Source organism: Papio anubis, chromosome 13 (genome assembly GCF_008728515.1).
Source record: "Papio anubis isolate 15944 chromosome 13, Panubis1.0, whole genome shotgun sequence".
NCBI classification, from domain to species: Eukaryota; Metazoa; Chordata; class Mammalia; order Primates; family Cercopithecidae; genus Papio; species Papio anubis.
In genome coordinates this window covers 67,801,087-67,826,813 of record NC_044988.1, presented here as the reverse complement: position 1 = coordinate 67,826,813, position 25,727 = coordinate 67,801,087, and the positions used below count along the sequence as shown (strand labels likewise).

The following is a 25,727-nucleotide window of genomic DNA, read 5'->3' as shown; positions in this document are numbered from 1 at the left end:
CGGATCACCTGAGGTCGGGAGTTCGAGACCAGCCTGACCAACATGGAGAAACCCTGTCTCTACTAAAAATACAAAATTAGCCAGGCGTGTTGGCACATGCCTGTAATCCCAGCTACTCGGGAGACTGAGGCAGGAGAATCGCTTGAACCTGGGAGGCAGAGGTTGCGGTGAGCCAAGATTGTGCCATTGCACTCCAGCCTGGACAAGAGAGTGAGATGCCATCTCAAAAAAAAAAAAGATAGTAGACACCATAGTGCTTCTGATGTGCCAGGCATTATTCCAAGCAGTTTGTATGTATTTACCCTTTAAATCCTCACATGAACTCAAGGAGAACAGTTCCATTATCCCGAATTACAGGTAAAGAAATAGGATGCTACGAGGTTAAGTGATGTGCTGGGGTCTCATGGCTAGTCTGCTTGTGTCACACGGTTTGAAGCCTCAGTTAAAGAAAGATGTGAAGGTAGCAGGGCGTCCTAGAGGCACTCCTTGCCATAGCCCAAAATGGCAGCAACAGTCTCTAGACCCTTAGAAGATCCATTAAGAAAAGGAAGTGGGCCCTGAGGAATCATGGTGATTGCTGACCTCAGGCTGGGCTTGTGGGTTTCCCCATCACGTTCATGTGGGCATCACAGTAGCTCCATAAGGCAGGTGAGAGTCCATAGCCCAAGATGCAGATGTAAGCTTAGCCTCAGGGTGGCGAGTGGCCCACTGCAGATCTGCAGCACCATCCTGGGGAATGGCAGCTTGTACCAAGGCCACCTTGCTCTACCCTTTCTGAAAAATCCCCCTGTTCATGCTGACAGCGGTGCTCCCCTTGTTGCCTCCAAGTTCTGCGGCTCACAGCACCTGAGACTGGCAGGGCAGGTGCAGTTGGAAACCTGACCTGGGGATGGTGGCCTGGCTGCTCCATTGTTGCACTGCACATCCCTGTGGAGGCCTCAACAGAAGGAGAGGGGCACTGCTGCCCTGGTTTCGTCTCATGGGCACGCCCTGCCTTGTTCTGTTATGCCTTGTTGCCTTGCTATTTACATATCTTGTCTCCTGGCTGATGACAGCTTCCATGTCATTAGGGATGATCTGGCTGGGAGACCAGGAAGACAGGGACCTCGTCAGCCTTGGCTCTTAGTCCTTAGCTCTGGTGTGGTGAATGGCATATCGTGGGGGCTCAGTCATTATTTACTGGATCAGGGAAAGAATGATTGACCCCTGGGAGCTGAGAGGTCTACATTGGAGTAACAGCCCCGCAAGCAACTAGTTGTGAGTCCTCAGGAAAGCCACTTAATGTCTCCGAGCCTCAGTTTGCCATTTGTAAAGTGGGTGTGATAACATTTGTTTTGAGTATTACAGATGACTGACTGTCAAGGGGAAAATGTGTGACATGTCTTTGTAACCTGGAAAGGGCCTTACATAAAGATCTTTATCACCAGCATTATGATTATTATGATTACTATTGTTGTCGCTGTTAGTATGAGCATCCAGCCAGCATTAAAAACGAATGCATATGTAAGGACCAATCTTCCAGTGAGTGTTCCAATTCATGCAGGTGTTGGTCAATCAGTAAGCAATTTCTGAGGCCCTATGCTGCCCAGCCTTCTCCATGTTGTGGGTAGAAGGGAAAAGCATGACAACACAATCTTCTGGAACAAAAGCAAACATTAGGAGCCCAAAGGGTGGCTATTTTAGGAAGGGTGAGGGCGATGTTGGAGCAGAGACCAAGACACTGAGAACTTTGGTGAACCTGCAGTCTGTGACTCCATAGAGCTGCATGGATGTCCTGTCCTGCAGAAACTGTTGCTCAATAAAGCCGATGAAATGGATGTGTGTAGGAGGTTGGGTGGGGGAATAAGCAAAGCTCCTTGGCAGGAAAATGAGCTGGCATCTCAAACTTTAGTGTGTACCCGGATCATCAGGGATGTGTATTAAAAATGGAGCAGCCCTAGAGAATCCGATTTGGTAGGTCTGGAATAGCGCTTGGGAAGTGGCATTTTAACAAGCCCCCGGGTAGTTCTGATGCAGTGGTCTACATCTTTGAAAAGCACCACCCTGCGCCCGGGCGGGTCTCCAAGCCTCAGCTTCCAGCTGTCAAAACCCAGCCAAACAGAACTGCTTAAAAATGCACAGAACACAATGAGAGAGCACACATCTGAATTCTAGGTGATATTTTCAGATGCAACGAGACGTTATTTTTGTCTGTGTTGGGAGGAAGGTTCTTGGGGTTTAGTGAACCAGAGCAGAGTCTGTTGCTCCATGCTGCTCTAATTATGGTCCCTGAAGCTCTCAGTGGGAAGCAAAAACCAGAATATTCTTTCTGAAGATCTTGTGTGCTACCCTGGAAGGTCTGTTTTGCAAAATTAATCAGCTTTGGGCCAGTTTCTTATCTTGAACCATGTGAGATTTCTGAGCTGCAGTTGAGAAAGCATGCTTAGGGAAAATCACATCTTTGTGTCTTTGTTTCTAGTGCACCGGTGGAGGCTCACTCATGGGCCAGGCCCAGGGTGGGAGGCAAAAATCAGAGAGGCGATCCTTGCCCTTGAGGGGGGACAAAAAAAGCAAACGTAGAGCTGGAACATGAAGGAGAATTAAAAAAGTGTTGTTGGAAGGCTCAGTAAGGATCTTGAGAGAATAATATCAACCAAGGGGAAACTGGATAAGAAATCAATTTCAAAATTTCCAGGATGAAACTGCTCCCTAAAAAGTAATTAGCGATATTAAATTCCTCCTCTCTCTAGCATGAATGAACCTTGGCCATTGAGGAAACACAGTGGAAAAGTTCCAGACCAAATCCTTTGCCGGAGAATGTCCACCCAGATCTTAGTTGTAGTGGGCAATGAGGAAGTTGCTGGAAGAATGATTTCCAGCCTTCAGGGATCTTGTTTATCTTTCTGAAACAGGGAATGCCTTGGCAAATGAAATGAGGTGCTCTGTAGGAGACAGGGCAGAGAGAGTGGGTGTATTTATTGACATGAAACCCATTTCTCTCTTAGTCCAGACTTGCTGAGCATTCAGTCTTTTTAGCAGCAACAAGAATACTAGCAGCAGTCCCTTGGGGTGGCCAAGTCCTCGTGTTTCCGGAGCCTGTGTTTTCCTGTGTCTCCGGCCCTCCCTACAGCTCGATAAGGAATCACTACGCTTTGTAGATAGGATTGGAAGGCCCAGAGAAGCAAAGTGACTTGCCTGAGGCCACACAGCTGAACCCAGGCCATGTCTGCTTCTGACTGTAGCGTACTGAACTCTCCATTACAGACTATGGCCCCACGTTGTGGAATTCAGTGAATGCTTGGGTGTTTCAGGGAAGACTGTGGCAGGTATGAGGTAGTTTGCTAAAAAAAGAAACCGAGCATCTCCGTGAGAATTTCCGCTCTCTTTCCTCCAGTTTTTTCCTCCCCCACCGAATCAATTAACAATTTCAAATTGTTCCCTAGTGCTTGGGCAGGTTTGTTTTATGATTATTATGATCATCGTTATTGCAGGGGGTGTTTCCTGAGCGATATTAGAAAGAGGAGCTGTAGGCTGGGTGCAGTGGCTCGCACCTGTAATCCCAGCACTTTGGGAGGTCAAGGAGGGAGGATCATTTGAGCTCAGGAGTTCAAGACCAGCCTAAGCAACGTAATGAGACCTTTACCAATTTTTTTTTTTTTTTTTTTTTTTTTGAGATGGAGTCTCGCTCTGTTGCCCAGGCTGGAATACAGTGGTGCAATCTCGGCTCACTGCAACCTCTGCCTCCCAGATTCAAGTGATTCTCCTGCCTCAGCCTCCCAAGTAGCTGGGATTATGGGTGCCTGTCACCACGCCCAGCTAATTTTCGTATTTTTAGTAGAGGCGTAGTTTCACCGTGTTGGCCATGCTGGACTCAAACTCCTGACCTCATGATCCACCTGCCTCAGCCTCCCAAAGTACTGGGATTACAAGCATGAGCCACCGCACCTGGCTACCAACCATTAAAAAAAAAAAATTAACCAAGCATGGTGGTGCAAGCCTGTGGTCCCAGCTACTTAGGAGGCTGAGGAGGGAGGATTGCTTGAGCCCAGGAGGTTGAGGCTGCAGTGAGCTGTCATTAGACCACTGCACTCCAGCCTGGGTGACAGAGTAAGACTCTGTCTCAAAAAAATAATAAAAAATAAAAGAGAGAGCTGTTCAAGTAAAATCTTTCTAAAACCAACTCAGCAACTCAGCCAAGGGTCTTCCCTGTGGTCACACTGTTTGCGCTGTACTTGACTTTGACAGTCGCAGGCAGCTGGGGCTTGACATCCACTACCCCACACTTGCATCTCCGGGCTCAGCCTGGCAGTGCCCGCCTGAAAGTCACAGCCTCCAGTGGGATATGGGAAGAAACCAGGAAACATTCACAATGACCAGCCCTTGGCCCATACTGGCCTTAACAGCTTCAAGAGACCATGGTGCCCTGAGGAAAATAAGGATGCGTTTTTACTAGAGCTAACTTTGTTGTTTTAAAGAACACCCCGCACTTTGAGATGGTGCCCTTCCTTCCCTCCTCCTCCTCCCTTCTTATCATGTCCTTTCCAAAATGAAATTGTGGTGATAGCAGACATTAGGATTTGTTTATTGATTTATTTGTTTCATTATTATTTTCTTTTTTTTAAGAGACAGGGTCTTGCTTCATCTTCCAGGTCGGAGTGCAGTGGCATTTTCATAGCTTACTGCAGGCTCTAACTCCTAGGCTCAAGTGATCCTCCCGCCTTAGCCTCCCAAGTAGCTGGAACTACAGATGTGCACCACCATGCGTGGCTAATTTCAATTTTTTTTTTGTGGAGACGAGGTCTCACTCTGTTGCCCAGGCTGGTCCCAAACTCCTGGCCTCAAATGATCCTTCCTCTTTGGCCTCCCAAAGTGTTGGGATTACAGGTGTGAACCACTGCACCCAGCCCTTGTTTTGTTTTTTAATGGCCTTACTTGAGAAAATAAAATTTGACAGTCTACATTGATATTCTGATACATTTTGTTTTGTTTGGATATTGTATGTTTTATGACAGTCTGGGCAGCACTGTTATTGTTGTAGAAGTTTGTATGAGGTCAGCGGGGCACAGGGTGGAAGCGGTCAGTCCTGTTTACTAGGATCAGGGAGGATTTGGGGCAGAAAGTGACATGTGAGCTGAGCCTTGGAAAGCACAGTGAGAGGGTGCTCACTGGGGAACCAGAGGGCCATGAAAGCCTTTTGATCAGTGAGGAATGTGATAAGCTTTTCATTTTAGGGAGATCACTCTGGAGGGGAGGTGACCAGCAGAGGAGAGATAGCAGGCCTGGAAGCAGAGTCACCTGCCACAGTGAGGCCAGACACAAGCATGTGGCGGTGCGGTGCAGAGGCTGACATGGTTCTGTGGACGCTCAGCGAGTAGAACATATAGGACTTGAGACTGGCTAGGTGCAGGGGGCCATGCAACAATGGAGTCTTGGATGGCTCCCAGTTTTCTGCCTTGGGGAACCTGCAGAGGTGAAAGTTGATACTAACATGAATGCAAATAACAATAGTCATGGTGACAGCTGATGTTTGCTGAGCCCTTCTTTGGACTGGGCACTTGCTGGGCACCATGTCTATCCAGAAGGCTTATGCAGAGAAAGCAGGTTTCTCAGAGTCAGAATCTAGAGCCCCTCTCTCACCCATTCATGTCTGTATTCTGCTTTCTGGGACACTGATCACATTTTAGGAGAAGATGGCAAGTCCAGGTTTGGACCTGTGGGTCACCCAGGTGGAGATGTGTGGTCTGGAGCTTCAGGGAGGTGGAGGTTAGGATTTGGGGTCATCAGCCTATAGATGATGGTTGATGCTATTGGAGTGGGGAGGTCAGCTAGAAATACTCCCTGAGAAGAAGTGCTCTGCCCAGCAGAGAAAGAGGAGCTGTTCCATCTTTGTAGCCCCGATGTCTTAGCTGTGATTTGGGCCTGTGGATGTGCCTGGAATCATTGAAATGAGAAAAGGGGAGATTTGGGGGGCCGCACAGCCCTTCCTTGTTCCTCTTATTTTTTCTTGAGCTTTTTATGATGGGTGATTTCAGATGTATGCCTCAGTAGAAAGAGTAGGATAAGCTGCCTCCATGAGCCCATCCCCCAGCTTCAGCAATTAGCCAGCGCATGCCTGTTCCTTTCTTAATTGACTCTTCGCATTCCTACCCTCTGCATCCAGGCGGGTTTCTATTAATACTTTGGCGCTCCGGCTCTGCCCATTTCTCCTACCGTCTGCCTCAGCCAGACTGGGCTGGTCAGTCCTCAAACTGCCTTGTACCCATCCCCATCTCTCCCTGGCATTCCTACCTCACCTTCTAATTCAGACACTGTCCTGTCCCCCTCTTCTTGACTTGGGCAAAGCCTCCTGGTGCCACGTGGGGTGGGGTCCCCAGGTCTGTTTTTTGTCCTGAGTTGATACCTGAGCCTCCTTGGGCAGGTCACTGTATACCTGTATGCCCCCGCTCAGAGCCCGTCAGCACCACTGCATACTGTGTCTGAGGGGCCTGGGGCCACATGCTCCGTAGGACAGAGGTGGCCCCCTCAGCCTGGGATTGGAGATCGTGTGTAATTCAACCTCCATCGGGTCAGGAGAAAACACTGGGCCCTCACCCTATGTTGAAACTTAAAGATTATACTTGTTTCTTGAGAGGTTTTGTTTTGTTTTCTCTGTCCATTTGCTAAACAGGCCTAGTGTGCCCATTGCAGGTCCTAGGTTGAGAGGACCCCAGGTGATGGAGTGAGGCCCAGCCGCTATGGCGAGGCCCTCAGGAGGCTGCTCTAGTCTCCTGATGTTCATTGGTCTGCTTGGCTACAGAACCCTCCATTCCAACACAATTTGCTGGAAGTCCACATATAAAATCTCCAGAAGGGAACCGTTCTGGTTAAATGGTGGTGGGGACTCAGAGCCCTGCCCAGCAGGGCCATGCCATATCAGTCTTTCTTCAAGAGGCCTCCTGAGGAACTGAGTTTGAGACCCCCAGGTTGGAGCCCTCACCTTCAAGGCCACCAAAGATCCCACCCAGGAATGAGGCCTTCTCTGCCATTCCCCACAGATGCAGCAGCTGGGGGTGCCGTCTTGTCTCCTGGTCAGCCTGAGCTCAGGGCCAGGCCCAAGAAAGGTGGCACAGGCATGGTTCTTGCCTTCAGGTAGGTCCACTCCAGGGCGATAAGGAGGTAGGGGGCGGGGGAGCCATTTGTGTCTACAAGAGGCTCGTTAATAAAAGACAGAGTGAAAACCATATAGAGGACACGTGGTGTACTGTGATGGAACAGGGAAAATTCTGCCCATCCCATGTGGCCTGTGGGCGGGCTCGGAGGCTGGGTTGCTGTGTGATGCCGCCTCCTAGGTAGCCGGGTTCATGCTCGCTGGATGAGCTTTTAGGTCCAAGCGTCTGCCAGCCATGTGGAAACCCATTCCAGATGCTTGATCTGCTGTGTGCGCGCCCCTGGCTGGGTGCTGCTGTGACAGCTGAAGATGAAAGTCCCACCCCACCCGCCCCAAGTTAGATCTGTCGTACAGATGCTGGTTATGCACGTTTGGGGACTTTTTTTTCCTTCTTCCCTATGTGAAGTTTTAGTTTTTCAGTAAACAGTAATTAAAACAAATGTACACAGAGACAACAATGTCGCATTTTAATTTATTTATTTCAGCTGACTGCACCCGCCAGCCTCCTAGCGAAATTCCTTTGTTTTCTTCTTTATGCACGATATTAACAGTAGATCTCCCTGTGTAGTTTTGTGTTGACCCTGTTTCTAGAGAGTGTGGAGGATGCAGTGGGTGCGGCACACGAATTTTTTACTTTCTACCTGTAGAGTAGGTGATGCAGTTCCTGAACTGTGGAAAATGAAGACGCTCCTGTCCTTCCTTTTCAAAAGCCTCCTCCTCAAGATGTCTCTCCGGCCTCCTCAGTTCTAGTCACTGGCCTCTTCTAAGAAAGAAATTTTTCGGATGGATGTTGTCTCTGAATGAGCCTGGCTCAGGGTACAGCTCTTAGAACTTGCTTATAAGTAGGCTGGGCGCAGTGGCTCGCACCTGTAATCCTAGCACTTTGGGAGGCCAAGGCAGGTGGATTGCCTGAGCTCAGGAGTTCAAGACCAGCCTAGGCAACATGGTGAAACCCCATTTCTATTAAAAATACAAAAAGTTAGCTGGAGGTGGTGATGCACGCCTGTAATCCCAGCTACTTGGAAGGCTGAGGCAGTAGAGTTGGCTTGAACACGGGAGGCAGAGGTTACAGTGAGCCGAGATTGCACCACTGCACTCCAGAGTGAGACTCTGTCTCCAAAAACATGAAAATAAATAAAATAAAAAGAACTTACTTATAAGTGAATACTCTCTTCCCTGCTCTTCCCAATCATCTACCCTTCCCCTCCCCAGCACTTTTTCTTATTGCTCTGAGTGTGTTGCTGGAAGTTTCTTTACCTGTGCCCTCACCCCAGGTGGCTGTGGGGATTCTGGGAGGGCAGTGATGCTTGCTGCCACTTCATCCTTGAGCTCCCCCCACCACCAAGATTCATGAGGTTGTGGGTGAGTGCACAGACAGGCTGGCCCCAAGCCCAGCTTCCCTCCTGCTGTCTGTGTGTCCTGGAGTTGGTTATGTAAACTCTTTGAGTTTCTCTTTCCACCTTTGTAAAATGGGGGTTGCTGTGGACATGCAGCTTCATGAGATGATGCTTGTGAAGTGTGCAGGATTTCCCCTGCCGCATAGCAAGCTTCAGGAGCTGAGTGCTATTATTATTATTTCTGCCTGCTGTTATTGCCACCCTAGGGGGCACTCAGCCCGTGTATGTTGTCCCTGGCATGTTGTTTGTGATCACAAAGTTCCCGGCATAAGAATAAAATTCTGTGTGCTCTGTTGTGCAGGAGAAGACATACACTCTTTGCCATCTATTTTCGAGCACCATGTATGGAATCTTGGTGGGGTGGCCTGAATCATGGGCTGACAGGGGTGGGGGCCTGTAGATCTCAGACAAGCTGCACCACTTGGGTTCACAATGCAGCGCTTGGCCCAGACAACCCCTGGGATCCCTTGTTGACCTAATATTTCCTAAAATATGAGTATCTGGAGACTGAGCGCAGCATGGGGATGGGCCTTATCAGCTCCTGGCTGGGGAAGGTGAGTCAGCCCTGGGGTTTCATGCAAAGCTTCTAGGTGATTGCCTGACCTCCCTCTGTGCTTGCCTAAGGCTTGCAGGGTTTGGGGAGGGGAGCTGCCAGTTCCCATGCATATTGGGAGTAGGGATGCCGGTGGGAGGTCTCACCTGCTGCCTGCTCTAGCTGTTAAGGGGAGGGGGTCTTGCAGAATCTGTGACTCTGCCCCTCCAACCACGGAGGCAGCTGGTAAATGGAGGCTGTGTCACGCAGAACGCAAGCGTAAGGATGGAAACAGAGCCCTGGGCGGCAGGGTCTAAAAGCCTGGTTGTCATGTCAACAGATTGGCCCAAAATAGTGAGAAATAGCAAGGGGCAGGTCCCCATATGGTCCTGTTGTGACCACATCGCCCGCTCCTTCCATGGCAGGGCTGGGCTGGGCCAGGCTGTTATAGGAATAAAATGGGGAGGGGGGCTTTGAGGATATCCCCCTACCATTTCCTCAGGAGAGACCAGACAGGGCAGGCGTGGTCCTGGTCCTTCACAGCTGTATAAATGTGAAGCCTGAGAAGGGAACCCATAAGCCAGAGCCCCCACCCCCAAGGCTGTGCTGTGACTGCCTTTCTTTCCCCGATTGGGAAAATTCAGCAAACAGGTAGGAGCACTCAGTGCGTGCAGGTGCAGGGGTCCTGAGGCAGTACACGGAAGAGCTAACATCTCCCAAGTGTTCACCGGCACCGGCACTCTTCCCAGCCCTTTGTATGAATGAATTCATCTGACCTTCACAGTAACTGCATAACGTAAACACTATTATCATCCTTGTTTATGGGGAAGGAAACTGAAGTTAAAAGTCTGCCCAAGGTCCTTCAGCTAGTAAGTGGGATACTTGAAGTCAGACATCTGGCTCCAGAGCCGGACCCTTGACTCTTAAGCTACAGAGATGTAGGAGAGAGACAGGGGCTCCATGGACCTTCCCCAACAGAGGGTGCTGACTCAGCCCACGGAAGGGGCATCTTATCTGGCAAAGACTTCCAGAAGAAAGCAAGATGCATGGACTTGGCCAGGCAAAGGGGATGGGACACAGGTGTCATGGCGAAGCCACATACCCTCTTAAGGGTTTGGGGACCTATGGCTGGGGAAAGAGGACTTAGGGCTGGGGGAGGAGACCGAGACCGGCTCAGCTCCATTGCTGTGTACTCTGGGCAACCTCCTTCTCTCGCGCAACTCATTTCCTTATCAATACAACCTCCAGCCTCCTGTCCATCCAGGAATTGGCCCTCTAGATATGGGGCCATTTTGTGCTTTTGTATATCATTATTTAGTTCCATTTTGATTTCTCTTTAGTTTTTTGGGGTTTTTTTGTTTTTTTGTTTTTTGTAAAGTATCATTTGGAAAATGCTTTCCTGACCTGGCAGAGAACAAAGGCATGGATTCTCTCTCCCTACCAAGCTCAAAGAATAGGGAGGAATGGGCTGGCCACGGTGGCTCATGCCTGTAATCCTAGCACTTTGAGAGGCTGAGGTGGGCAGATCGCTTGAACTCAGGAGTTTGAGACCAACCCGGGCAACATGGTGAAACCCTCTCTCTACTAAAAATTACAAAAAAGTAGCTGGGGGTGGTGGTGCACACCTATAGTCCCAGCTACTCGAGAGGCTGAAGTGGGAGGATCGCTGGAGCCCTGGGTGGTCAAGGCTGTAGTGAGCTAAGATGGCGCCACTGCACTCCAGCCTGGGCAACAGAGTGAGACCCTATTGCAGAAAAACAACAACGAAAGAATCGGGGGAATGGATTTCTCCCCCCATTTTACAGATGAGAAAACTGTGTTTTAGAGAGGCCTGGAGATTTGTCCTGGGGAAAGTATTACCTTCCTGATTTTTTTTTTTTTTTTTTTTTTTGAGACAGAGTCTTGCTCTGTTGCCCAGGCTGGAGTGCAGTGGTGTGATCTCAGCTCACTGCAAGCCCTGCCTCCCGGGTTCACGCCATTCTGCTGCCTCAGCCTCCCGAGTATCTGGGACTACAGGTGCCTGCCACCATGCCCGGCTGATTTTTTTGTATTTTTAGTAGAAACGGGGTTTCACCGTGTTACCCAGGTTGGCCTTGATTTCCTGACCTTGTGATATGCCCGCCTTGGCCTCCCAAAGTGCTAGGATTACAGGCGTGAGCCACCGCGCCCGGCCCCCTGATTGTTTTTTTAATTGTGACAAAATATGCATAGACTAAATTGACAATTTTAATCATTTTTTAAATATACAGCTCAGCAGCATTAAGTACATTTACGTTGTTGTACGACCATCACCACTATCTATTCCCAGAACTTCTGGGAATATCAAACTGAAACTTCATACTCATTAAACACTAGCTCCCCAGTCCCCTCTCCCCCACCCCTGGCGACCACAGTTCTTCTTCCTGTCTCCATGAACTTGACTACCTTAGGTATCTCATATAGGTGGAATCATACAGTATTTGTCCTTCTGTGTCTGCCTTATTTATTTTCCTGCTAGTTTTTTTTTTTTTAATTGCAAGAAAAACTGGGTTCAAATAGTTTTCAAGTTTCAGGAAGGGTTTGTTAAACTTAATAAGAAAACTGAGTAACAATTTCACAGCAAGGTTGCTATTCAGAGAAAAAAATAATACATTTTTCCTGCATGAAAGTGAATGAACCCGAAAAAGGCCTTCTGTCCTGTCTGCAGGCTTTGTGAAGGTAATGTTTTCTTTGTCTTTGGATCTGAGAAAGGGCCCAGGAGCCTGTGACAGGTGTTTATGGAGCAGAGTTCTGAGGAAGGGACAGTGGGGGGCCTCATGTAGCCTTACTTTTCCCTGTGTCTGAGCAGGGAGTGCCTCGTGGTTGGAACCTGGGCACCCTGCTCACGGTAGGCCACCCTCCTTCACCCTGTCCATTTGGCTGACTTCTCCTTATGCATCAAGACTCAGCAAAAGCACCAAGCACCGCGCCCCTGCAGGAAGGCTTCCCTGATTCCTGGCACTGCATCTGGCGGCTGGCTCTGGACTCCACACCCTCTGCTACCCCTTTCATGGTATGCTGTCCCATCTGCTACAGTCTAAATGTTTCCTTCCCCCCTCCCAGAGTCATATGTTGAAATACTAGCCCCCAAAGTGATGGTATTAGGAGGCAGGGCCTTTGGGAAGTGGGGTGATTAGGTCACGAGGGTAGAGCCCTCATGAATGGATCCTGCCTTATAAAAGAGGTGCAAGGGAGCTTGTTCTCCTCTCCTGCCATATAAGGACACAGCCAGAAGGCGCTGTCCATAAACCAGGAAAGCAGCCTTCACTAGACACCAAATCTGCTGGCGCCTTGATCTCAAACTTTCCGGCCTCCAGAACGTTTGGAAATGAATTTCTGTTGTTTCTCATCTGCCCAGTTTGTGGTTTTTTGTGATAGAAGCCCAAGTAGACTAAGACACCCTCCTCTGTGGTGACTGTGCCCTCTCTCATCCCCACTGGCATGTGAGCTCCCTGAGAACGGAGCTCTGACCTGTTTCCTCCTGTTTGCCAAGTGCCTGGCAGATCTCGGCCTGAAGGAGATCCTCAGTAAACGCCTAGCACATCAAACAATAAATTCAGCATTCATGGTTAGCAAAGGGCTCGGGCTTCTGCCCCATGGAGCTCCCTCGAGTGCCATGGTTAGGCCTTCCCAGCATTACTTCCCTGTTATACAAAGGGAGGACCAGGCCTGAGAGCTGCTCCCCTATCAGATGTGGACTTTGACTTTCACCTCTGGGGATGGGCTGCCCTGTGCAGGTCTGCACCTCCCTCTGGCCTTCCAAAGGCTGCTGCTCTTCAAATTGTGCCAGCCACCTGGTCGAGAGGTCCTGCCAAGGGGCTTCCCCAGGGGTTATGCTCCTAAATGCACTGGTCCCAAACTGCTGCCTCAAGAGCCACAGGAGCCTTCCCTGGGCCCCACCCCTCCAGTGAATTCCTCTCCTAGAGCCCCTCCCCTCCCCTCCCAGCACTTGGTGGTATCTACTGCTCTGTCTGTCTAGCAAAGTTCCAAGCTGAAACCCCTTTGCCCCCTTTCCTAGGCAGGGACAGGCCTCACATTCTTCCGTGAATCCAGAGGCAGCACCAGGTGCCAGCCCCTGCGCAGGCAGTGTGGTGATGGGCTTGGGGACTCCTTAGCAGGCTCTCAGCCATGGGGTGGGAGGCGGCCCAGAATTGAGTCCTGGGGCTAGACACTGGGAAGGTGCATTAGGACCTCAGATGTGGAGGAGCTGGGACCTGGGAGCAGGATGTTGAGATGGGAACACAGCTATGCTCAAGGCTGCTTGTGCAGCCTGGACCCCAGAACTCCCTTACAACCTCCAAGTGTGGGCAACACTGTGTTTGTGGGATCAGACCTGAGATGCTGGGGTGTTGGGGAAATCGCCTCTGGGAAGGGCCTCTGGAAACAGGTGCCTGCGGCAGCTTGTGATGCAGAGAGGCAGAAGGACTTATGCCGGGCTCGGAGAATTGGAGCCCTTGAGTAGAGTCCCTGGTCACAGTGATGTAACAGCAGTCCAGCCCTCATCTGTCAGGTGGGGGAGTGACCACCATGTCCCCAGCTGGAGGACAAGCGAGGCACATAATTAACTCCAGCTGAGTCACTGCAGATGGAGGGCGGGCACCTGAGGAATGAGCGTGGCCACGGAGATGGGGTGAGGACCCACCCTGCAGCCACCCTTCATCTCTCAGCAGGCGCCCAGCAGGTGTTTGCACATAGGGGAGCTGTCGGGATAGCTGTGGCCCGTGTGCCAGGAAGGACTGTCAGATTCGGGGACATGGCTCCCAAGGGAAAGTCGGTAGCGTGGGCAGCTGGCCAGTGCCTCACCAGCCTTGTGCCCAGTGCTGGACTCAGCAGTGTCCTCTGGGCCAAGCACCCCCTCCTGGCTTCTCTACCTCAGAGGGTCCTGGTGGCCCAGACTCACACAGCCCCTGAAGGAAGGAAGCTAGGACTCCCCTCTCTCCCAGAGGCTACTCTTCCTCTTGTTCCTGATCTGACCCCTTCCCCCTGCACTTGCCGTTGCCCCTGGACCACTGTACTGGTCTCTCACCCCTCCCCATGCCCTGCCCTTCCTCACTTGAATAACGCCCTTCAAGTGGCTGCCAGGGTCGTCTTCCCTGTCCTCAGCTCTGCTGATGTCATGATCAGGTCAAAGCACTCTTAAGAAGTTCCAGGGTTTAATGGGTGCAGAGCTTTTCTGTTCAGGATGATGAAAACATTCTGGAAATAGATAGTGGTGATGGTTATACAACATGGTGAGTGCACTTAATGCCAGTGAATTGTTCCCTTAAAAATAATTAGAATGGCCAGGCGTGGTGGTTCACGCTTGTAATCCCAGAGCTTTAGGAGCCCTAGGTGGGAGGATCACTTGAGCCCAGGAGGTCAAAGCTGCAGTGGGTTGTGATTGTACCACTCCACTCCAGCCTGGGCAACAGAGTGAGACCCTGTCTCCAAAAAAGAAAAAATAAATAACTAAAATAAAATGGTAAAACAAAAGGAAACTCGCTATGGACTGAAGAATAAGGGGCAACCTCCTTAAGCTGGCACTGGCCGGCTCAGGGCCTACCAGAGGCTGCCCCAGCCTCCCTTTCCAGTCTCACCCCTCACATCTCCCATTCACGCTTTTAGTGCTCCAACCTGGAGAGTTACTGGACTTGCTGTTCTAAGACATATCCTCACTTTCCCTGGCTCTTTGCCTTTCCTTATGGATTCTCAGGATTAGAATCTATTCCTTCACTTGGTGAAATAATCATTTCTACAACACTCTCCTGCAGACTTCTCACTGCTCTCAAAGGCCTTTCACCCTATCTCTGGCCAGCTCTAAAGAGATGGCCTCATTCCTAAGAACATAAGGTTTGGAGGATGATAGTCTGGGTTTGAGTGCAGGCTTCATGGCTTACCAGTCGTGTGATCTTGAACTTGTCAGTTAAGCTCCCTGAACCTGTCTTTCCTCCTCTGTTAAATGAATGTTAATAATAGTATCTACCCCATGGGGTCATTACAAATATTAAATGAGGTATGTTATAAATATTAAGTGAGCTAATGCATATAAAGAATTTAGCTTATTTCCTGGCACATAGGTCAGTATTAAATAAATGTTAGCTGGATATGTATAAATTGAACCAAAATCTGGCCTTGAGTGCAGACAAAAACACAGACTGGTAGGCTGGAAGGGATCTGAGAGATCATCTGTGGCAGTCATAGTAGGCTCCCTGGTATCTGGTTCTCTCCTCACTTAGTAAGTTGCACTTTGTGTCCCTGGTACTTGGGTGGGGCCGTGCCTGTCTCATGAGCCGTGTCCAGTCAATGAGGTCAATTTAATTGCTGGCTGAACCTCTCCAGAGTTTTCATTTTCCTTCCCCATTGGCAACTGGCTGCATTCAAGATGGCAGTTGTTCCATTAACTTGGGCTCCTAGGTATCTGGGATGTGTCAGGCACCCACCCTTGCTTGAGAGAGGAATCAACTTTTCCTGGGGTGACCCACTGAAATTTAGGGGTTGTTCGTTGCCAAAATATAGCCTGCTTTGCTTTGCTAACTCTGATGAGTTAGCAATCTGTTAACTCAACATTTTTGTTTTTTAAGTGAAGCACAGATGAGGTGGGGTCACAGAGTGAGGCAGTGGCAGGTCTGGAGCTGACATCCTGTGCCTGACATAGCTGGTTTATTCTTTCTTCGATCTCTTTCCTCGTCAGTCTTCCCCATCATTGACCTCCCATGAAGGAGACTACTGAGATGGACCCATTTGAACGAGTCTTGTTGACATCATGAATTGGTCAAACCTACGCCTCACAGACCTTTGGCTAATGAATTCCCCAGTGGACACACGTCTTTCCCAGGGTTGCTAGGCCAAGTTGCTTGCCAAGCCATCCACCAGCACTTCACGCCTGGACCAATGCACCCACCTGTCCCCAGCCTCCTTCCTCCCCATTGGGCCTTCCTCCTCTGCCCCAGCTGCCAGAAGCATCTGTGTAAAGCAAGTGCCTCTTCCCTCTCGGCACTCCCCTGGTGAAAGTGCTGCAGTGACTTCTCGCTGCCTGAAGGAAAGAAAACCACACCTTCCTGTGTTCAATGTTCCCGTTGTGCTGGCTCAAGCCAGTCTGACCCCACCCATCCCTTCTCCATCCTGTGCTCCTGCTAGTGAACAGGATGGACCTTTTCTCTGAGGTGCCCTGCACCTTCCTATTTCAAAGCCTTCACTCTTGCTGGTAACTCATTCTGGTGTGCCCTCCCACCACTTCAGTCTCCCGCTCCTCTTGCAAGGCTCAGCTCAAATGCCGCCTCCTCCAAGAAGTCTTGGCAGAATATCTCAGTGTGATTTGAATATTCCTTCCCTTTTTTGTGTGACTTATGTCTCTGCCATTGCTCCCACTTCTATCCTGCCCCGTGTTATGGCTGTTTGAATCTTCTCTTCCCTCCTGAACAGAAAGCTCCCTGATGGCCAAGACTGTATGTCACCTTTTATGTGTCCTCAGCATCTACCATGGGACCTGGTTCTTCATCACCTAGGGGGCGTTTATGGGATGAATGAATATTCTCTAACTCCAGGTCCAACCCTCCATTACACCATTTACTACATGTTTCTAAATTATTTCTGTATCTCTGACCCACTCCAGATTATAAATCCCATGAGAGCAAGTCTTACCCATCTCATCTTCCCCTACCTAGCTCAGGCGCCCAGCCAATGTTGAACGAATGTGCCCCACAACTGTGGAATGGAAAGGAGTGGTGATGGCTTGGTGGCACACATAGTTGGAGTTTGGAATCTCTTAAGAGGGCGATCCAGCCCCCACCCCCGGAGAAGGGCTGCCAACATGTGATATTTGCACAAACCTGCAGAAAAGAGCACCGCCATCCTGACCGGCAGCCCGAGCACACTTTGTGTTTGTGACCCTGCCTTTTAAAAATGTCACACCTGCATATGTGGGGAGGCTTACTGACAGCTAATTAGGAGACGCAGTTTGTATCTCCCAGTCTTTGAGAAACATTTTGTAAATTGGGTAATTGGCTTTAACAGTGCAGAGGAGAGATGTGTGCTATGGCTCCATCATCCTCAAATAACACAGTCTGCAGCCGGCCAAGAATTCAGAGTGACAGCTTCAGGGAGAATACAGAAATGCCAGTTTTTCTCAGTGTTCAGGATGGACAGCCTGGCTCTCTGGAGACTTTTAGAAGCAGATGGTCTGTCCATCACCCCGGGGAAGGGGTGTGAAAAACTCAAGATGGCTGGAGTTAATAAGCTGTTTGGGACAGAGCTATGGATATGACTACTTTTATTTCAGGCTCTACCCACCAGCAGTGATTGTATCTGCCAGGCAGCAGTAATTTAGTCCAGCCAGGATGTATTAAACACCTGTTTGGGGCCAAAATCTTTGATAGGCGTAGGGGGACCGAAGGGAATAAGACAACTTAGTTCAGCAGGGCATGATGACTCATGCCTGTAATCCTAGCACTTTGGAAGGCCAAGGTGGAAGGATTGCTTGATCCCGGGAGTTCAAGTCCAGGAGTTCAAGACCAGTTTAGGCAACATTGTGAGACATGTCTCTGCAAAAAATTAAAAAATTAGTGTGGTGGTGGTGGTGTGCACCTGTGGTCCCAGGTACTAAGGAGGCTGAGGTGGGAGGATCATTTGAGCCCAGGAGGTTGAGGCTACTGTGAGCCACGATGGTACCACTTAACTCTAGCTTGAGTGACAGGGGGAGATCCTGTCTTTTAAAAAAAAAAAAAAAAAAAAGACAGCCAAGCTCAGTACACCTTAGTTATCTCTGGCTATATCCCTGAAATTCTCGTTCTGGTTTGACGTAAGTGTCTTGAATGATAGGAAAACACTTTTTAAAATGTAAGGCATATACACTTTGTACCCTTTCCTGTAATCTTTACTTGTCTCTCTCAACTGTCTTTACCCTTCTTTAATAGTTCCCAGGTGTGCTGGTTCTTTATGTTTCAAAATGCTTACAGCAGGCATTTAAGGATGTTTGTTAGTTGATGCAGCCTCTCTGTAGTGACTGCACCTCTATAGCCCAGAAGTTTCATGAATGAAAGTTATTTCTTGCTTATGTCATTGTCAAGTGCAGCTTGAAGGGGTGTGTTGGTTGGTGTTCTGGGAAGCAGATGCTCAGAGTTAGAGGGGCCCTGGGGAAATTCCTTTGAAAGGATATGAAGAGAGATGGGCAGGGTGAGCCTTCACACTGTGCGGTGGGTTTGACACCAGTAAAGGGAGCGGAGAAGGAAAGAGGCTCTGGTAGGAAGAGTCCCTGGCAGCAGTACTGCTCTAAGAAAGTTCCAGCTGGACCAGTGGGCTCAGAGATCACCTGTAGTCAAGTCTTACACTGGCCAGAAATGAGGAGCCCTTGTTCCTCTGCCATGCTCAGTCCATGGCTGGAGGGGTCTGGGGAGAGGGTGGCCTCCTCTGAGGCATACCCAAAGACACTGCACCTGGAGGCTGTCAGCTCATAAGGCTGTCCTCCTTGGGATGGTTTCTCTCGTGACATGGTGATGTCCCCTTCCAGGATTGCCATAGGGATTTGGGATCTGGGGGGGGTTCTTCCTGTTTCAGGTCCTTGGATTTTTTTTCCCCACTCACACTATGGATGGAAAAGAGAGCACAGAATGCCCATGGAATGGTTTTACAGGCCAACCTGGGCATGGCACACATCGTCTTTGTTCATAGTCCATTGCCCAAAACTCGGTAGTCACACCTAATTATAAGGGGGGCTGGGAAATGTAGTCTCACCGTGTGCCCAAGAAGAACAACAGAACATGGATATGATGGAGCATGGACTCTGGAGCCTGACTCCATGGGTTTGACTCCCAACTCTGCCCCTCACTCACTATGTGCAACTTGGGGCAAATACTCACCTCTCTGATCCTCAGTTTCTTCATCTATTAAAATGTGGATAATAATGGGACATGATTCATAGGGTTATTGGGAAGATTCAGTGAGCTAGTGTGTATAAAGCAATTAGAATAGTGTCTGGCACAGGCAAATGCTATATAAGGGCTCACTGTGTTATTATTATTACTATTCTTGTTTCTAAATTTAGCACTTCAGTAAATGTTTATTGGGTACCTGTTCTGTTCAAATAATTTTTATAGGTCACATGAACTTACTGTTTCCTGGACAGCTCCTAGTACTTAGTAGATGATTGAAAATGTTTCAGTGAATTAGTTGCAATGGCAAAACAATATAGTGTATGTTTAATTCAGTTGGACATGGTGCTGGGCTAATTTTGAACATGATTTAGCAATGATAAATGTTAAAGTCTGTTCTTAGGTTCAGAAAATCACCCACAGATGAACAGAAAGAGGGAAACTTCAGTGATTGAGAAAGCATCCTGGGTGTGGAAAGCTTACCAGTTTAAAAATGACTTTCTGTTTTTATAAAAGTAATCTGTATTTTTTTTTTATTTAAGTAAAAGAAGAAAGAACAAAAAAACCACTGAAATCTCATAACCTTTAACATTCAATGATTCTCATTCCAGATCTCTCTCTATGCATATATTATAAAGAAATAATTTTATAAAATGAGATCATTATTGCATCCTACTTTAGATTGTTGTTGAATTTTATTTATTTGCGTGTAACAGAAGCAAATGAGGAAAAGTAAAATAGAAGGAATTGCTCACCATTAAACAATTTTGCCTTTGCTACAGAAAATATTTGTTTCCAAAATGTCTCTCCAAGGGTAATAAAAGATTATGAAAAGCAGTGAGGTTAAAATCCTGGCTTTTAAACTACAGTTTTCAATTTTAGATGGTATCGATTAAAGCCCTTCTATGGAAGAAGAGGAAATTAACAATCTTACAACTTCTCTTCCCTCCTCTGCCTCCTGCATTTTATGTTCCATTATGATCTTCACATTGCCAGTTGTTTCACGTGAAATAGGTCTTGCGCTCACTATCACTCCTTTTTTTACCACAAGTCTTCCTCCATTCCTGAGATCTATATTTTTGATTCATCTTTTGGTTGGCTGATTTTATCACATAGGTTTTTTCTCGCCTGGGCACCAAGGAAGGATTGTAGGTGTTTTGCTACCCAAGATAATAGGTGCTGATTTAGTAGTTTTGACTGACAGCAAGCTCTGTATGATGTAGGAGCCCAACAGAAGGTGTGCAGACTGAGGCCGCATTAACAGAAGTCAATACTCAGAATGTGGGAGGTGATTGTTTCATTCAGCTTGGCATTGTGGCTGGGAGTGCTCTGAACAAATCAATAAGGAAAAGACAAACAACCCAGTAGAAAAATGGGCAAAGTCACCAGTCCAAAAGAGGAAACACAGGCTATAAGCATATGAAAAGATGGCTTAACCTCTTTAGTAATCAGGAACATGCAAATTGAAATGTGATATCAAATACCCACAAGACTGGCAAAAATTAAAGCTGGCAAGGATATGGAGCAGTGAGATCTCTAAAACACTGCTGATGGGAGTGTAAATGGATAAAACCACTTAGAGAACATGCAGCAAACGCTCTGATTCAACAACTGAATTTCCAGGTTTATACCCTAGAGAAACTCTTCATATGTGTGCCAGGAGGCAGGTATGGAAATATTCGACCATCTTGCTTACAGCAGCAACCAAATGAAATGCTGGAAACAGCCCAAGGGTCCATTGGCAGAGGAATGAACAAACAGTGGCATATTCACCCAATGGCATACTACACAGCTATGAAAATGAATGAACCACAGCTATAGTCAGCGTATAAAATCTCACAAACGTAACGTGGAGCCATAAGAGCAAGTTTCAGGTGAAATGTATAAACACAATTCCATTTATATGTATGTTCAAAAATGAGTAAAATTAAATGATATAGTGTTTAAGAAACACATACATATAAAACTGTAAAGAAAAGCAAAGAAGGGGCTGGCGCGGTGGCTCACTTCTATAATCCCAGCACTTTGGGAGGCCAAGGTGGGTGGATCACTTGAGGTCAGGAGTTGAAGACCAGCCTGGCCAACATGGCACAACCTCATCTCTACTAAAAATACAAAAATTAGCTGGGCACAGTGGCATGTGCCTTGTGATCTCATCTATTCAGGAGGTTGAGGTAGGAGAATTGCTTGAACCTGGGAGGCAGAAGTTGCAGTGAGCCAAGATCATGCCATTGCACTCCAGCCTAGGTGATAGAGTGAGAGATGGTCTCAAAAAAGAAGAAGAAAAGAAGGATAAATGCAAAATTCAGGCCTGGGGCTCCGCCTGGGTGAAGGAGGGCTATGTGCAGGTGTGGGCACAGAGGTCTTCAACATAACTGTGATGCTGAATGTACGTGTGTTCACATTACTATTTTTCATACCTTATTAAGTTATTGTATATGGAATATTCTTTTCTGTGAGTGAAATGTTTCGTAGCATATTCTTATTTAAAATAAAATGGTGCTCTGAAGTTAGACTACCTGAAATTGGACAAGTTATTATTTCTGAGCCTCAAATTCCTTATCTGTAACAGGGAAATAACAGTACAAGTTGAGTACCCCTTATCCAAAATACTTGGGACTAGAAATGTTTCAGATTTTGGAGTTTTTCAGGTTTTGATATAGCTGCGTTGTATTTAAAGACTGAACATCCCAAATCCAAATATTCAAAATCCAAAATGCTCCAGTGAACATTTTTATTGAGCAGCATATTTGTGCTCAAAAAGTTTTGGATTTTGGAGCATTTTGGATTTCAGATTTTTGAATTAGGGATGCTCAGCCTATAGCTTTTAATAATATTGTGAGGCATGAATAATATCCTTGACATCAAGTTCTTAGTACTGTGCCTAACGCATATTGAGGGCACGGTATACGTCAGCTAGCGTTGCTATCCTGGGCAGGGCAGATGGAGGTATTTGCGGGACCATTCTAGGTGCTACATGCCCCCGAAATCTGTCCTCCAAAGGCTGTTCGTGAAATAACTCTTGGACAAGCAGGCTGTAAAACTGTCCTGTATGGGGATGATTGGAAGGGCTAAGGGTAGTTTAGCCTGAAGACATCTCTCTGAGTCACTCTGTGGAGCTTAGCTGTCTGATTTCCAGGCCAATGATAGGAAGAATTTTCAAAGAAGCAGAGCTGGCTGAGGACAAATTAGCTCCCTAGTGAGAGAGTGAGATCCCTGGCACTGGAGGGACAGAAGTGAGCACATACTGAGTGCTCCTGTGCGGGAGGCCCAGAGGGGACTTTCTAACGGAGGCACGTTGGACACATTACCTTTAAATTCTCTTTCCATTCTGAAATTCTGCATGGAGTAATTCCCAGTTTCAGATGGGTTGTTATTAACTCTGACATTTTCTTGGCATTTTTACATTTTAACTCTCAGCAACATTTTCTTTGAAATTTTTAAATCAAAAAAGTATTTTAATTCTTTAAAAATGAGATTTAAATGAAAATGGATTTCATCTGGAGCCTCACTTTTTCATTTGAAAATTGATTTTCATGGCTTTTGGATCTGTTCCCATTTTTAAGTGCTGAATTTTAAGAGCCTATATGTGCCAGTGATGAGTTCTCTGTGATAAGTCCTTATAGGAAAGGAGAAGCCCTTGGTAGTGGAACAGCAGACAGGAGTTGTGAGGTAGTGACCATGAGCTTCAGTAGATGAGGAGTCAAAGGAAGGTAGTAACAAATACCAGAGAGAAGAGGGAGGGAAGGAAGGCAGCACTTATGGAGCACCTATTATGTGCTAGAGCCAATCTCCAGGTGGCAAGACTGAAGACAGAGGCTAGGCCAGTCATGAAGCTTTGAGCTATTGCATGAGAGTATGAACCGTGATGAATTACTTCCTGCCTGCTGGTCAGGTTGTGGCCATTGCCAACCAGTCAGAATATCCTCTAGAAGTGAGTGGGGTTTCTGGTGGGGGAAGTGGGGGGAAAAGGAGAGCATGATAAAGCCCATAGCTTTCTTCCAGGACTCAGACCCCCCTTAGAGTGGCTCTGAGAGTAATTCATCAAAAACCAAATCACGGAAAGACAACTTGCCATAAATAACTTCTCAGAATGATGGTTTTGCCCAGTGAACAGCTCACTAAAAGCTGTCAGACAGATACCTTAAATGGGGTATCGAAAAGCTTCCGGCATTTCCCTGGCTCAGGCTGGGGCTGGTCCGCAAGAAGAGGAGGGTAATCAACAGCCCTTTAGGGGAACATCTCCAAGTGCAGCATTAGAGAAGGGAAAATGTGAAATACGCATAATATTGACTTTCACCTGAGCTGAAAGGACAAATCCTGTGAAATGGCTGTGGCAATGTATCTGCAAGGAGTCCTTCAGGAAACTAAAACTTAGAGAAGTTCCCCAGCGATTTGGTGACTCGATCATTAGGTACATTCACGTGCAGTGGATTAACTTACAGTGGGTAGCCTCTGGCGTGTATGCCGAAACACCATGCTTATAAGACACTCACCCACCCTGCCTGAGGCCAGAGACAAACACTATACTCTGTAAGGACCTTCAGGGTCATCTGGGTGGTTTTCAAACACTTTTGCTACTAGCAGTGTAATTAAGTGTTTTTAAACTACTAGCTTTAAAATTAAGTGTTCTGTGGAGCTCTGATGCTATAGATGAAGCAGATGGCAGAGGAGCTGCTGGTTGAAGTGAAGGCGAGGAGCTCAGTGCTCCTTTCACTGCCCTATCTGCTGGGCTTTAGGCCCCTGAGGGGCTGAGTTTAAAAAACTGTAAGCTGGCCGGGCGCGGTGGCTCACGCCTGTAATCCCAGCACTTTGGGAGGCCGAGGCAGGCGGATCACGAGGTCAGGAGATCGAGACCATCCTGGCTAACATGGTGAAATCCCGTCTCTACTAAAAAATGCAAAAAATTTGCCGGGCGAGGTGGCGGGCGCCTGTAGTCCCAGCTGCTCGGGAGGCTGAGGCAGGAGAATGGTGTAAACCCGGGAGGCGGAGCTTGCAGTGAGCCGAGATCGCGCCACTGCACTCCAGCCTGGGCGACAGAGCGAGACTCCGTCTCAAAAAACAAAACAAACAAACAAAAAAACTCTAAGCTGATCCAGCCCCCAAAATTCACCTTTGGTGAGCTGGAAAGTCCATCTATTTGGGACACGAATCATGTTAGGTAAGAAGATACAGCATTAGAAATTAGGGTAAGGGAAAATAGCATCGAAAATGGGACAGATACATCCATGTGATTTATTTTGTTATTCACTGCAAAGATGCTCCCTTTAGGGGAGCCAGGGAGGCATGCTTGGTGCCCAGTGTGTTGTTTCTCTTGCTTCTAGCCAAGAGCTCTGATCTGGAGACCTAGGCTTGTGGCATTATCCTGGGGGAAATGGTCTTTTCTAGAATGCTGTTAGCTTTAAACTTCTCTTCTCCTGTTGAGTTCTCTAGACTATTCGAATGCTGAGAGACTGGGAATCCAGAAATCCCTCTCCTAATCCTGGCAAGACAGTGGACAAATCCCTTCTCCTCTCTAGTCCTCAGTCTCTGCATCTGAAATTGAGAGTGTGGGGCTAGATTAGAAATGCCTAGATGTTGGGATTTCACACACCAAGAAGGGGAGGGCCACGGAACAGAAACTTACATAGGGTGAAAATGTTTTCTATTTTGTCATGTCAGGACATTAAAAACAAGACCTCTCTCATTTATATCCTTTTATAACACAAAAGTATTTCAACACCGTACAACTACAAAGGACCTCATCTGTAAATTAAGGATCGTTTTTCAAATGGAATTAACTTTAAGGAAAACCTTACTGTGTCATTCTTATTTTTCCCATTTTACCTGAGTGTATTTGCTTTCTATGCTTCTGTAACTGATCACCACAAATTTGGTGATGTAAACCACACCTATTTATTGTCTGACAGTTCTATACCAGAAGTCTGGGCACAGTGTGGCTCCCCTGGGTCCCTTTGTCAGGGCTTTATATGACCAAAATCAAGGTGTCACCTGGGCTGGGTTCGTATCTGGAGGCTCAACTAGGGAAGATTTGCTTCCATGCTCATTCTGGTTACTGGCAGAGTTCAGTTTCTTGCAATTGTAGAACAGAGGTCCCTGCTTTCTTGACATGTGGACCTCTTCATCTTCAAACCAACAATGGCATATCAAACTCATCTCATGCTTCCAATCTCTGATCTCCCCTCTGCTATTAGGTAAAAAAGATCTCTGCTTTTAAGGACTTGTGTGACTATACTGGGCTTACCTGTATAATAATTTAAGGTCAACTGATTAGTAACCTTCATGACATCTGCAAAGTCCCTTTTGCCATGTAACATAAAATATTCATGGAGGTAATTCCAAGGGGTGAAGGTCAATGCGGCCAAAACTTTGCCTACCACACCCAGTCTGGTGAAAATTCAGTCAGATAAATATGTGGGAACATTGTAAGATCCTCCAACTCCCATACTGGTTGTCAAATAGTCTCAGATATTTTAGTTGACATATCCCAGTGTTTTATATTTGTGAGAAGCCAAGACATTGTTACTAATACAGAATCTTGCATGGACTAGATATTCAGAAAGTGTTTGCTGAGCAAGCATGTATTAATAAATTCACTGTTGCTAATATTATTTTAATGCAACTTTGATTATAAATCCTGCGGTACTGTTATTATCATTGTCATTAGCTACAGGTTAGAAAACAAGCCAAAGTCATTACAGAAATGTATTAAAACTAGAAATGATTCAGTAAATCATGGTAGATTCCAAAAAAAAAAAAAAAAATCATGGTAGAAACAATTAAAACATGAACTACTCTGTTACATCTGC

The 25,727-nt window shown here is 47.3% G+C and overlaps 1 protein-coding gene across 2 annotated transcripts in view; it reads left to right on the top strand.

Moving 5' to 3' along the window:
- GABBR2 (gamma-aminobutyric acid type B receptor subunit 2) overlaps positions 1–25,727 on the top strand; it is a 416,448-nt gene that overhangs the window by 100,207 nt on the left and 290,514 nt on the right. The window lies entirely within an intron of this gene.